A 13,339-nucleotide genomic window follows, 5' to 3' on the forward strand; every position below is an offset into this window, starting at 1 on the left:
CTCATGCATCCTACCTACCTCAATCCCTCCCTCTTGCATCCTGCCTGACTGCCTGCCTCCCTCCTGCTTCATGCCTAGCTGCCTCCCTTCCTCCTGCAGACTGCCTGCCACCCTCCCTCTTGCAGCATGCCTTCGGGGCACCCTCCTTCTTGCAGCCATGCCTGCCTGCCATTCTCCCTCCCTGTTGTAGCCTGCTTGCCCGGATCCCTCCCTCTTGCAGCCTGCCTGCCTCACTCCCTGCCTCATGCAGCCTACCTACCTCAATCCCTCCCTCTTGCATCCTGCCTAACTCACGCCTTCCCTCTTGCAGCCATGCCTGCCTGCCTGCCTCCCTCCCTCTTGGAGCCATGCCTGCCTGCCTCCCTCCCTCCCTCTTGGAGCCATGCCTGCCTGCCTCCCTCCCTCCCTCTTGCAGCCACGCCTGCCTGCCTGCCTCCCTCCCTCCCTCTTGCAGCCTCCACTTTTTTCTGGCCTCTACCTCCCTCTGGCCTCCCACCTCTTTTCGGCCTCCTTTTTTTTCTGGCCTCTACTGTCCTCCAGCCTCCCACCTCTTTTTGGCCTCCCACCCCTTTTAGGATACCACAGTTTTCTGGCCTTTATTTCACTTCCAGTCTCACTTTTAAGTTCTTTGCAGCTTTTCTGCACTCTTTTAGTGGTGCCTTGATGTTCTCTTTGAAGAATTTAATCGGTCGAAGAATTTGAATCTGCTGATGGCCTAATCTCTCTCTCTGTTCTTCACTCTTCCTGTCGTTTCTCAGGCTCCAACTCTCTGTACTTCTGTCTGTTGCTCTTGTTGGTTCCAGGCCAGCATCCTACTCCCTGTCTCTCTTTCGTCCACAGTTGTGTCCTGCTCTCTGGCTCCCTGTTGCTCAAGTGTCTTCTAGATGACTTCCTGAATGCCACCCTCTTGCAGCCATGCCTGCCTCACTCCCCCTTCCCACAGCTCATTTCTCTCTGTCTTTGTTGTCTCCACTCATCGTTATCTCTCTTCCTGTCTTGCTCCCTGACCCTCTTTTTCTTCCAACGTGCGCCTGCAGGTCTCCCCCTTCCTTTTCTAGTGATTTCACCATCTCTTATTCCACTACGGCCTCTCATCCCTTTTTGGCTTCCCAGCCTTTTTCAAACACTAATGCCCATCAGACCGTGCACCACCTTCCAGCATCCCCTTTCTCCTGGCGGATAGTTGCCCTGTGGTGTCTATGCCTCCACTTTCCTGCAGCCTGCCAGTCATTTTGCTCCTTCCACTCCATTTTGGCCTCCACTTTTTCCAGCCTTTCACTTACCGCAAGCCTCCCTCCCTCTTGCAGCCTGCCTGCCTCCCTCCCTCTTGCAGCCATGCCTGCGACATTTTCTCACTCTTGCAGCCATGCCTGCCTCATTTTCTCACTCTTGCAGCCATGCCTACCTCCCTCCACCATTCTGTAAGCCTGCCTGCCTCGCACCCTCCCTCTTGCAGCCTGCCTCGCACCCTCCCTCTTGCAGCCTGCCTCGCACCCTCCCTCTTGCAGCCTGCCTCGCACCCTCCCTCTTGCAGCCTGCCTCGCACCCTCCCTCTTGCAGCCTGCCTCGCACCCTCCCTCTTGCAGCCTGCCTCGCACCCTCCCTCTTGCAGCCTGCCTCGCACCCTCCCTCTTGCAGCCTGCCTCGCACCCTCCCTCTTGCAGCCTGCCTCGCACCCTCCCTCTTGCAGCCTGCCTCGCACCCTCCCTCTTGCAGCCTGCCTCGCACCCTCCCTCTTGCAGCCTGCCTCGCACCCTCCCTCTTGCAGCCTGCCTCGCACCCTCCCTCTTGCAGCCTGCCTCGCACCCTCCCTCTTGCAGCCTGCCTCGCACCCTCCCTCTTGCAGCCTGCCTCGCACCCTCCCTCTTGCAGCCTGCCTCGCACCCTCCCTCTTGCAGCCTGCCTCGCACCCTCCCTCTTGCAGCCTGCCTCGCACCCTCCCTCTTGCAGCCTGCCTCGCACCCTCCCTCTTGCAGCCTGCCTCGCACCCTCCCTCTTGCAGCCTGCCTCGCACCCTCCCTCTTGCAGCCTGCCTCGCACCCTCCCTCTTGCAGCCTGCCTCGCACCCTCCCTCTTGCAGCCTGCCTCGCACCCTCCCTCTTGCAGCCTGCCTCGCACCCTCCCTCTTGCAGCCTGCCTCGCACCCTCCCTCTTGCAGCCTGCCTCGCACCCTCCCTCTTGCAGCCTGCCTCGCACCCTCCCTCTTGCAGCCTGCCTCGCACCCTCCCTCTTGCAGCCTGCCTCGCACCCTCCCTCTTGCAGCCTGCCTCGCACCCTCCCTCTTGCAGCCTGCCTCGCACCCTCCCTCTTGCAGCCTGCCTCGCACCCTCCCTCTTGCAGCCTGCCTCGCACCCTCCCTCTTGCAGCCTGCCTCGCACCCTCCCTCTTGCAGCCTGCCTCGCACCCTCCCTCTTGCAGCCTGCCTCGCACCCTCCCTCTTGCAGCCTGCCTCGCACCCTCCCTCTTGCAGCCTGCCTCGCACCCTCCCTCTTGCAGCCTGCCTCGCACCCTCCCTCTTGCAGCCTGCCTCGCACCCTCCCTCTTGCAGCCTGCCTCGCACCCTCCCTCTTGCAGCCTGCCTCGCACCCTCCCTCTTGCAGCCTGCCTCGCACCCTCCCTCTTGCAGCCACGCCTGCCTCGCACCCTCCCTCTTGCAGCCACGCCTGCCTCGCACCCTCCCTCTTGCAGCCACGCCTGCCTCGCACCCTCCCTCTTGCAGCCACGCCTGCCTCGCACCCTCCCTCTTGCAGCCACGCCTGCCTCGCACCCTCCCTCTTGCAGCCACGCCTGCCTCGCACCCTCCCTCTTGCAGCCACGCCTGCCTGCCACCCTCCCTCTTGCAGCCACGCCTGCCTGCCACCCTCCCTCTTGCAGCCACGCCTGCCTGCCACCCTCCCTCTTGCAGCCACGCCTGCCTGCCACCCTCCCTCTTGCAGCCTCCACTTTTTTCTAGCCTCTACCTCTCCCTGGCCTCCCACACCCTGTCAGCCTCCCACCTCTTTTCGGCCTCCTTTTTTTTCTGGCCTCTACTGCCCTCTAGCCTCCCACCTCTTTTTCGGCCTCCCACCCCTTTTTGGATACCACCGTTTTCTGGCCCTTATTTCCCTTCCAGCCTCTCTTTTAGGTCTCTTGCAGCTTTTCTGCACTCTTTTAGTGGTGCCTTGATGTTCTCTCTGAAGAACTGAATCGGTGGAAGAATTTGAATCTACTGATGGCTTCATCTCTCTCTCTTCTTCACTCTTCCTGTCGTTTCTCAGGCTCCAACTCTCTGTACTTCTGTCTGTTGCTCTTGTTGGTTCCAGGCCAGTGTCCTACTCTCTGTCTCACTTCTGCAGTCGTCTCCTGCTCTCTGGCTCCCTGTTGCTCGCCTCTCTTCTACATGCCTCAATGCTGCCTCCTCTCTTTCCTGATCCCTCTGGCCTTTTCCCATCACTGGCTTGATGCTCTTTCTCCACCTCTCTGCCTCAGTGCTGTCTCTCTTCTCATCTCTCGGTTGCTAATGTCTTTTTCTCCATCACTGCCTCGCTGCCTGTCCCTTTTCTCTTTTTCTTGGTCCTCCATCCTCTCCCGAATATTTTGCCTGTAGAGATCCATACCCCTCTCTGTGGTGTTCTTTCCCGGTATAAACCAATGCCCAGCTCCCTATGCCGTTCTCTCCTGCTCTGGGGCCTTTTCCCTTTCACCTTGTAGCCTATCCCGATCCCTCTCCCTTTCTCCCTCTCTCGCTCTCTCCCCCCTTCAATCCCTCTGCCTTCTTGACCGTCTCCTGCTCTCCCTCCTGCCCACCTTCCTTTCACCCCACGTTTAATTTCTCTCTTTCTCCCTTTCTAGTCTCCACGTATCATTATCTCTCTTTCTCCTCCTTGCTCCCTGACCCTGATTTTCTTTCACCATGCGCTGACAGGTCTCCTCCTTGGTTTTCTAGTGATTTCTCCATCCCTAATTCCCCCGCGGCCTCTCACTCCTTTTTGGCTTCCTAGCCCCTTTCAAACTCTAATGCCCATCAGAATTCGCACCCCCTTCTGGCATCTACTTTTTCTGGCCTATGTTTGCCCTGTGGCCTCTTCTTTCCTGAGGCCTCCCACCACATTTCAGGGCCCCCTGAAATATTGCCCCAAAAAGAGTCTCCCGAAAAATCCTGAATGCAGAGCTGTGTGGCACACCCTGCCCCCTCAAACCTGCAGTTATACAAAAACACTTCAGTCAAAAATACATCTAAAAAGAGCAGGATTTTAAACTTATTCTACACCGTGCAGAACCATATGCTGAGGTGAGTGAAAATAGACTAAAAAGTCCTAACATTCTTGTATAACACGAATCATGTAAACTTATTTCACACCTCACATCCTCCCCCAAATCCCTTCCTACCCCCCATATTCCCTCCTGCCCCCCATGTCCCCCCCTACATCCTTCCTACCCCCCCAAATCCTGTCCTGCCTCCTGCGTCCCCCCTACAACCCCATCCTGCCTCCTCGATCCCCCCTGCGCACCATAACCCCCCCACACCCCCTTCCTGCCCTCCCCACCCTATCCTGCCCCCCCACATCCCCTCCTGCCCCCCATTTCCGCCCACACACCCCCCTGCCCCCCATATCCCCCCCCCAGACCCCCGTACCGATGAATCTGCGGGCGGCGGTGGGGTCGTGCGGGCGGCGGCGGGGTCGTGCCGCCGGCGCCAGCCGTGGGGCCAGCCCATCAGCACGGCGTTGGGGCGCAGGGCCCCCAGCCCGCAGCCCTGCACCAGCGCCGCCAGCCCCGGCCCCCGCCCCGGCGTCACCAGCACCTGCACGAAGCCCCGCGCCCCGGCCCCCGCCAGCCCCGCCCGCAGCGCCTGGGGGGACGGAGGGGGTCAGGGGGTGTCCCCGCGCGGGGGGCAGTCCCCGTGTGCCCCCCGACCCGCCAGCCCCGGGGACACGGTTCTAGAGGGACCCAGCCCCATCATATTCCATAAGGACCAGGGGGGCCGGGCAGCCCCACAGGGACCCCCAACCCCACAGTCACCCCACCCCACAGCCCCCCAGCCCCTATAGGCGCCCCTACAGACCCCCATATAGGCCCGCCACAGCCCCCCAGCCCCTATAGGTGCCCTGCCCCAAGGACCCACAGTGACCCTAACCCTAACCATAAACACAGGCCCTAACGCTAGGTCCTACCCTAAGCCTAACCCTAAATGCACCCTAACCCTAATCCTAAACCTAGGCCCTAACCCTCACCCTAACCCTGGGTCCTAACCCTTAAACCTAAGCCTAAACCTAATTGCAACTTAACCCTAAACGTAACCCTAACGCTAAAACTAACCGTAAACATAGGCCCTAAGCCTAACCCTAATCCTAAACGTAAAATAAATTTCACCCTAACCAGAAGCCTTGCCCTAACCCTAAACCTAACTCTAACCATAACCCTAACCCTAATTCTAAAACTAGATCCTAACCCTAAACCTAACCCTAAGTCTAATTCTCATTGCACCCTAACCCTAAACCTGACCGTAAACATAGGCCCTAATCCTAAACGTAAAATAAATTTCACCCTAACCAGAAGCCTTGCCCTAACCCTAAACCTAACTCTAACCATAACCCTAACCCTAATTCTAAAACTAGATCCTAACCCTAAACCTAACCCTAAGTCTAATTCTCATTGCACCCTAACCCTAAACCTGACCGTAAACATAGGCCCTAATCCTAAACGTAAAATAAATTTCACCCTAACCATAAGCCTTTCCCTAACCCTAAACCTAACTCTAACCATAACCCTAACCCTAATTCTAAAACTAGATCCTAAACCTAACCCTAAGTCTAATTCTCATTGCACACTAACCCTAAACCTAACCGTAAACATAGGCCCTAACCCTAATCCTAACCCTAACACTAATTATTTCACCCTAACCCTAAACCTTACCCTAACCCTGACCCTAATCCTAGGTCCTAACATAAAACCTATCCCGAAGCCTAACCCTAATTGCACCCTAACCCTAACCATTACCCTAAAACTAACCGTAAACATAAGCCCTAAGCCTAACCCTAATCCTAACCCTATCCCTAATGGCACCCTAACCCTAAACCTAACCCTAGGACCTAACCCTAACCTTAATGGCACACTAACCCTAACCCTAAACCTAACCTAACCCTAATCCTAGGCCCTAAACCTAACCATAATTTCACACTAAACCTAATCCTAACCCTAGGCCCTAACGCTAACCCTAATTTCACCCTAACCCTAATTTCACCCTAACCCTAATGGTGCCCTAACCCTAATCCTAAACCTAGGCCCTAAGCCTAACCCTAAACCTAATTACACCCTAACCCTAGGTCTTAACCCTAACTCTAACCTTAACCCTAATTTCACCCTAATACTAGCCCTAACCCTAATTTCAGCCTAACCCTAACCCCTAAACCTAGGCCCTAAGCCTAACCCCTCACCCTAATCCTAACCCTAACTGTGAGAGACGAGCAACCAGGCCTGTGAGAAACTAAGACAAACAACCTGGGAAAGCAAAAGTTGAGGCTGATTGAAGAAATGCCTCAAACGCTCCCAAGACAAAACTCTGAGTCACAGGGTGCATTCTGTGGAGGCCGAAGCTGATAACGCTGCCCGATGTAGCTGGGGGAGAGAGCCCTGTGGGGACGGGACGGTTCTCCTCTGGGGCACCTGGGCAAATTTCAAGGGCCATGTGTCCGGTGAATGAACTTTGCTTCGTTATCCACGAAATGCATATTAAAGTTAACACCCCTCAATACGCTAACGAGGGCTGGCTTGATCATGCTAATGACATCATCCCATGGAACACCTTACCCCTCCCTGTACATGGGGATATGTAGCTATGTGGGTCGACCTAGGGGACGGACCCAAGGAAATATATCAAAGTATAAATCAAATATATTATATTTGGGTATAAATCAAAGGGGGGAAGAAAGGGCTCACTGCCCCTCTCCCTGCCCCCCCGGCTGTCTGGAGAAAGCAGTGAAGCAAAGAAGACGGATGCCAGCGGAAAAAACGTCCACCTCCTGGAACTCTCGCCGGCGGGATCGGCGTGGGAACCCAGACCGGTGATCTGTATTTCCCCGTTCCCTCTATCTCCCTCTTTTCCTTTTTCTATTAAGAAATGCAAGATGTATCATATTGCTCACCACAACTTGCTATATACTTAGCCAATTTTCGTCTGTTCAATTAGTCCATTATAGGTAGTTAATAAATGCTTGAACTTGGAGACTTGTTGTCCGCTCCGATTGGGGATGTGCGAGTCCGAGTTGCTTGTCCCCCTCGTCTGAGCGGGACGTGACAAAGAGGGATGTATGGGGCCCGCTCAGCACTTACCGCAGCTCACAGCACTGCCGGGAGGATTTGACAGGTCAGACTCTTCCTTCTTTTTGCCTTCTCCCTTCCTCTCTTATAGCTCCAGTTGCCTGGATGCCATCCACTTAAAAGAATATGTAGGTGTCTCACAGCTCTGAGATGAAGCCTGCTAGACATGGAACCTCACACACTATGTGCAGGAGTAGGGCAGAGGGAAGAGAGGAAACTGGTAAGCGAGGAGCAGAACAGATCTGTTGAGAGATAAATAGATTTAGAACAGCGATACAAAAGGTACAGAACAAGCTGGAGTGGTTGAGGAAATAAGAGACGGGAAAACACGCACTGTCTGGAAAACTAGAGGGAGAGATAAAAACCATGGCCGGGCTGTAGGATGTGAAAAAAGCCAGAGAGCAAAAAACAAGAAGAAACAGGACACGGAACTGGACAGAGTGATGTAGCAAGAAACAAGGGGACAGGCAGTGGCAAAATGTTTGGGAGAGGATGGAGGACCGAGAGAAGAGAAAAGGGACAGGCAGCGAGGCAGTGATGGAGAAAGAAACAGTAGCAACTGAGAGATGAGAAGAGGGACAGGTCCGAGGCAGAGAGGTGGAGAAAGGCAATCAAGCCAGCGATGGGAATAGGCCAGAGGGATCAGGAAAGAGAGGAGGCAGCACTGAGGCATCTAGAAGAGAGGTGAGCAACAGGGAGCCAGAGAGCAGGAGACGACTGCAGTAGAGAGAGAGACAGGGAGTGGGATGCTGGCCTGGAACCAACAAGAGCAACAGAGAGAAGGACAGAGAGGTGGAGCATGAGAAAAGACAGAAGAGAGAACAAGAGAGAGAGAGATGAAGCAATCAGTAGATTCAAATTCTTCCATCAATTAAATTCCTCAAAGAGCACATCAAGGCACGAATGCAGGCAGGGCAGAAAAGCTGCAGGAGACCTAAAAGAGAGGCTGGAAGGGAAATACAGGCCAGAAAAATGGGGTATCCAAAAAGGGGTGGGAGGCTGAAAGAAGTAGAAAGCAGTAGAGGCCAGAAAAAAAGCAGAGGCCAAAAAAAAGGTGGGAGGCTGAAATGGGGAGGGAGGCTGGGGGGGAGGAGGTAGAGTCCAGAGAAAAGTGGAGGCTGCTAGAGGCAGGGAGGCTTGGGGGGATTTGAGGGCAGGAAAATATGGAGGCCAAAAGGTGTGGAAGGACCAAAATGGGGGGGGGGCACGACCGCAGGAAAGTCGACCTTAGAATAAAGGGGAGTGTATTGTGTGGGAACTGTTTGGGGGCGGACTGTTTCAGGGGGACTGTTCTGGGGCCTAACAGCAGGGGGGATCGTTTCAGGGGGAAGCGATACGGGAGCGGCGATTTCACGGCGTATTTTGGAGGCAGTATGTTGGTGGGAGTATTTCGGAGGGATATTTAAGGGAGGACTGCAGCGGGCGGAGGAAGCAAGCAGCCGATTCAATGTGAATGATAGAGCAAGCTTCAACTTTGTTGAAAGAAATCACCCCTTATATAAGCACTCTACAATAATCATGCATACTACTCACAAATCTACTGGATACATGTAAAAGGCTACATTATAATATCCCAGCCCCTTGTGGCATTTCAGATATGTCACAACATCTTCCCTCTTCTGAACCTGTTTTTCTCCCAGAGCCGTTCCTTTATCATATGCAAGGTCATAATGTACCTCAGTTTCTCTCTTTGTTAACATAACAGTCTGTTGTTAGCATAACTGTACCCTGGGTTTTTTCCTTTGTTTACCTCCGATGGCTGCAATCAGCTCCTGCAGAGACCCATGGCCTTGCTCTCTGCAAGCCGTTCTCCAACAATTCCCCCTTTTTCTTTTTGTGCAGGCTGCACAAGCATAAATTTACTAATATTTCTCATCATACAACTATATGCTTTTTTAATAATTACTACAATCAATAGTACTATTCCTAATCACCGCAATCCTTCTTGTAACAGACCTTGTAGCCATAGGGACAGACCAAACAGTGATTGTAACCATTTGTCTCAAGGATTGACAACCACTTGTGTTTTTTGTAAACGTTGCTTCATCCATTGTAATTGGTTTAGAATTAATTAACTGTGGTTAGATAGATTAAAACAACACATCCCATCAAAATCTTTACATCCATGCCCCTGGGCAAGTAAAAAAAAGTCTATGGCAGCTCGACTCTGTAATACAGCGCGCCTTAAACTGTCGAAGGTACCTTATCAAGTACAAAGCATCCTACATACTATCGAAGAGCAATCACATGAAAGCAAACAAACTAGGATTGGTTCTATACCACTGTCCACAAGCCTTCACGCCCTCTATGGTTGGTCCCGTTATGGCGTTCACACGTAGTTCTTCTGTTAGGGAAACATCTTATTTCCCACAGTCCGGCATCCTTATTTCTTTGCTACTCACGCAGTTTCTCATCCTCTCGGCCTTGCCGGTGTTCTTCCCAACAGCTACAGCCTGATTACAGTGATGCCACTCAGTCTGGATCACTCATAACATGTCCGCTGTTTCCCAGGCATTCCACAGATCCCCCTTTTTATTTTTGAATGATCCAGACCCCTTTTATTGTTCAGTCCATCGTTCTCATAAAACACTTCCACACACAGGTTAATATCATTAAAAGGATTACAATGACAATTTAAACTGTTATTCCATGTAAAAACAAAAGAATTTTTAACCATCTAATAATTGGTAACCTTTTAGTCAAATCATTATTAAACCCTCTTCCTTCTTCAAGATGTAAACACATTGTATAAACATCACTACAAAACCTAGTGCTATTCACCAGTACTGCTGAAGGAGTCACACCTTGCCATCTCAGCCAGATTGTCTGATTATACCAACCATAATGACCAGTACAACTGGCATACCAAACAGGGCTGGGATGGGTCGGCAGCAGTTGCTAAGCCCAGGCAAAATGCCTACTGTCCTGATTGATCTTTCCCTGCCACCTTGGCACAACTCTGCAGTTTCTTATCTATCTTCCGAGGCCTGTTCTTCGTCAAAGCTTAGCTGTTTGTCAGGAGCTGTGTGAGGCCGATGCCTTCCAGCCCTCCCCTTTCTTTGTTTTGCTGCGGCACCTGCAAGACTTGTTTGAGAGCTGTATCAATTAAGGGTTAGACAAACTTCAAAACACAGCATACTTAGAATAGTTCTAATTAAAAACAGTAAACTAATTTCACTATCTGTATTTAAGGGATATGACTAAATAGTACAAAAATAAACAGTAAGGAAAATACGGTACTAACATTCAGATCCGCAATTGCTGGGGAACCCTGGATGCAGCGAGAATTCAGAGTGCCCTTCCTCACAAACTGGAAACCCTACGTGATGCGTCCATCCGTAGGTGAGGCATCCAACGTCGCTGCAAGCAGGTCCAGCCTTTAAAGTAACAGGCCAAAATAACTGGCAACTTTCTTTGAGCAGAAACATCTGATTTAATCCTCCTGTTGGGTTCCACCTGGAGCCTGGCCGGTACTCCAGGGGGAAAACCAAGGGAGTTTCTAAATAAGGTTAAACACTTGAGCTCTTAATTCTTAATATTTACTAAACAAAGAAAGTTGAATACATACATTCCTACAGCATCTTATCCTTATTAATAACTGTATTTTATCTAAAGTACATTTTGCACAAGTTACTAGTAAGCCTAGATATTTCATTAAGGAGTTACAATTACTGTTAGCATTTTCTCTTAAAAGAATTGGCAACTGTAGTGTAGTTTGTCCTGTTGCAGTAGCAAATATTACTCAGACATTCTGCTTAAAAGATCAGTCGAAGAGACCGCAAACTGTCGGCACAGGGGCACTCACAGCACCCACAGCTGGATCCTGAGTGCTGGCTGCCTCTCACCCTCAGGTGTGGTTGCACACACCCTGCCGGTGACCATTGGAGACTGAGACCTGTGGAGACACCAGCATCACCTCTTCCCCAGGTTATTAAAGAAAATGGTCCTTCCCAGTTACCCCTTTCTAGGTTTTTGTTAACACTTGAGCTTTGCTCTGGACTTCTTGTTGATTTGGTATCTGTGATGAAAAATGACACAATACTGGTGACACCTGTAACATAGGGGAGATGTTTAAAAGGTTTGAAGAGATGGAGTCTGTCTGGTATTCAGGGCAAGTTGCAGTGATGTTTTTAGCTTGATACCTTGATAAAGAAAACTGTTTTTGTACTGCTCTGGCATTCTGGTGGAAAGAATGCATGCGTTTTACAGCAGAGCAAATGGCTGACCTGGAGCCAAGCTCTCTCCCCCCTTTTGTTTTTGCAAAAGCACTTTCAAGGTCTGGTGCGCTGTTTCTACGATGGTTTGTCCTGTGGGGGAATGCAGTATACTTGCGATGCTTGTTAGCTCTACAGTGAAGATCTTGTTTTGGTTTCTCTGTAAGTACTTTGGGTGATGTCAGTGAAGGATCTTTTCACAAAATATCAAATAAGCTATGCAGATCATCATGAGTTAGGCCCACAGCGGCTGTATCCAATTTATGGTTCCTAACAGTGTTTGTAAATCTTTTAAAGTCTTAATAACAGTTTTAAGTTGTTGCAGGACAATACACACAGGTGATTAGGTTCACAAGGTTAGTGTCAGGGCGGGTTGTGCTACAGTGGTGATTAAGACAAATTTGATCCAATTTGAGTTCCTCATTGAGTTATACAGTTATGACCCCAAAATGCAATAGGGGATTTCCAATATAAATGGATGAATATTTGCTACCCAATTTTCTGGGTCTCTTACATGAATGAGATCCTTGCTTTAAATTGTTACAGCATGACACCAACCCTGAAAAGCATTTGAGGTACCAGGGCTAACAGCCAATCTGCTCACAGATATTACGGTCACATCTGCACCAGTATCTAAAATACCTGTCAGCACAACAGATTTTTTAGCTTTAAGGAGAGTACATTTTACCAGAAGTTAACATTGTGTCACTGTTTTAGTCCAAAAATATTTAAGGGGTACCTGCTGATCCAAATCCTGAGTAACTGTAGCTTCTTTACAAGATGAACAATTTTTTACTTTTTTGTTACAGAGCACAGGGGTACAGACCATAATTTTGATTTTTCTCTTCATAATCAGCATCTACGACCCCTGGTAAAACAAACAACCTCTGTAAGGTTGCAGATGACCTTTTGACAATATTTTCATTAGGCAGATGGTACAGAGGTGCACTCTCCCCGCAGAGTATGCACCTAAATTCAAAACAACAACCAACACAGAATTACTGCCTCCCGTTAGAGGAGGTATTTTACCTGTAACAGTTAGAGCACTGAGCCCAAACCAACCGCCGCACCGATGCCCCAGCGGGCGGGCACTAGGACCCTGTAGTTCCTGGCCGGCTGCTTCCCTGGCCAGAGAACTCGGCAGCTTCAGTGGGCCGCGTCTCACACACACACTCACACACACACAGAAAGGAGCTCCTGACACTCATCACTCACAACAGAGAGTGACAAATATTACACATACGAAGATTCCATTAAGAACATATAAAGCCTGTGCTGCATAACCCTGCCGCTTTTGGCGGGAGGGTGCCGAGAGCGCAGTGCCGGGCTCAGCCGCAGGTGGCCACTCCGCGGCGGGGGGGGTCGGGGAGGCCCCAGGCCACCGCCGCCAGCTCCGAATGTTAAACATCGAGATCTAGACGCTCGGTTTTCCAGGTAGAGTACTGTGCCGGCGTGAATGCCTTTTTTTTCTTAGAAGTGTTAGCCAATTTTTATGGGGCCAATCGATATCCCTGAGCCATCGCCTCCAGTACAGCTGGTGTAGTCTGAGGTTTTGCAGCCCGTTCATATTAATGCTTAAATCTTTAATAACAGAAAAATGCCGTTCTTCCCAACGTGGCTAATGACTCGGCTCATAGCTTACAGGAGTAAGAATTTTTCTTGCCATGTCCATATTCCCTTGCGCCAAAGGTTTTTCGCCTCACTTTTACGTTTTTTTCACCTCAGTTTGGATCATCCCCAATTAAAGGAGGACACAGACCAGACAGTCCAGATTCTTTTTCAGGATTTACAGCATCAGGGTCTAAAAGATTATCACACCATTCTGC

Source organism: Athene noctua, chromosome 40 (genome assembly GCF_965140245.1).
Source record: "Athene noctua chromosome 40, bAthNoc1.hap1.1, whole genome shotgun sequence".
Classification (NCBI taxonomy): Eukaryota; Metazoa; Chordata; class Aves; order Strigiformes; family Strigidae; genus Athene; species Athene noctua.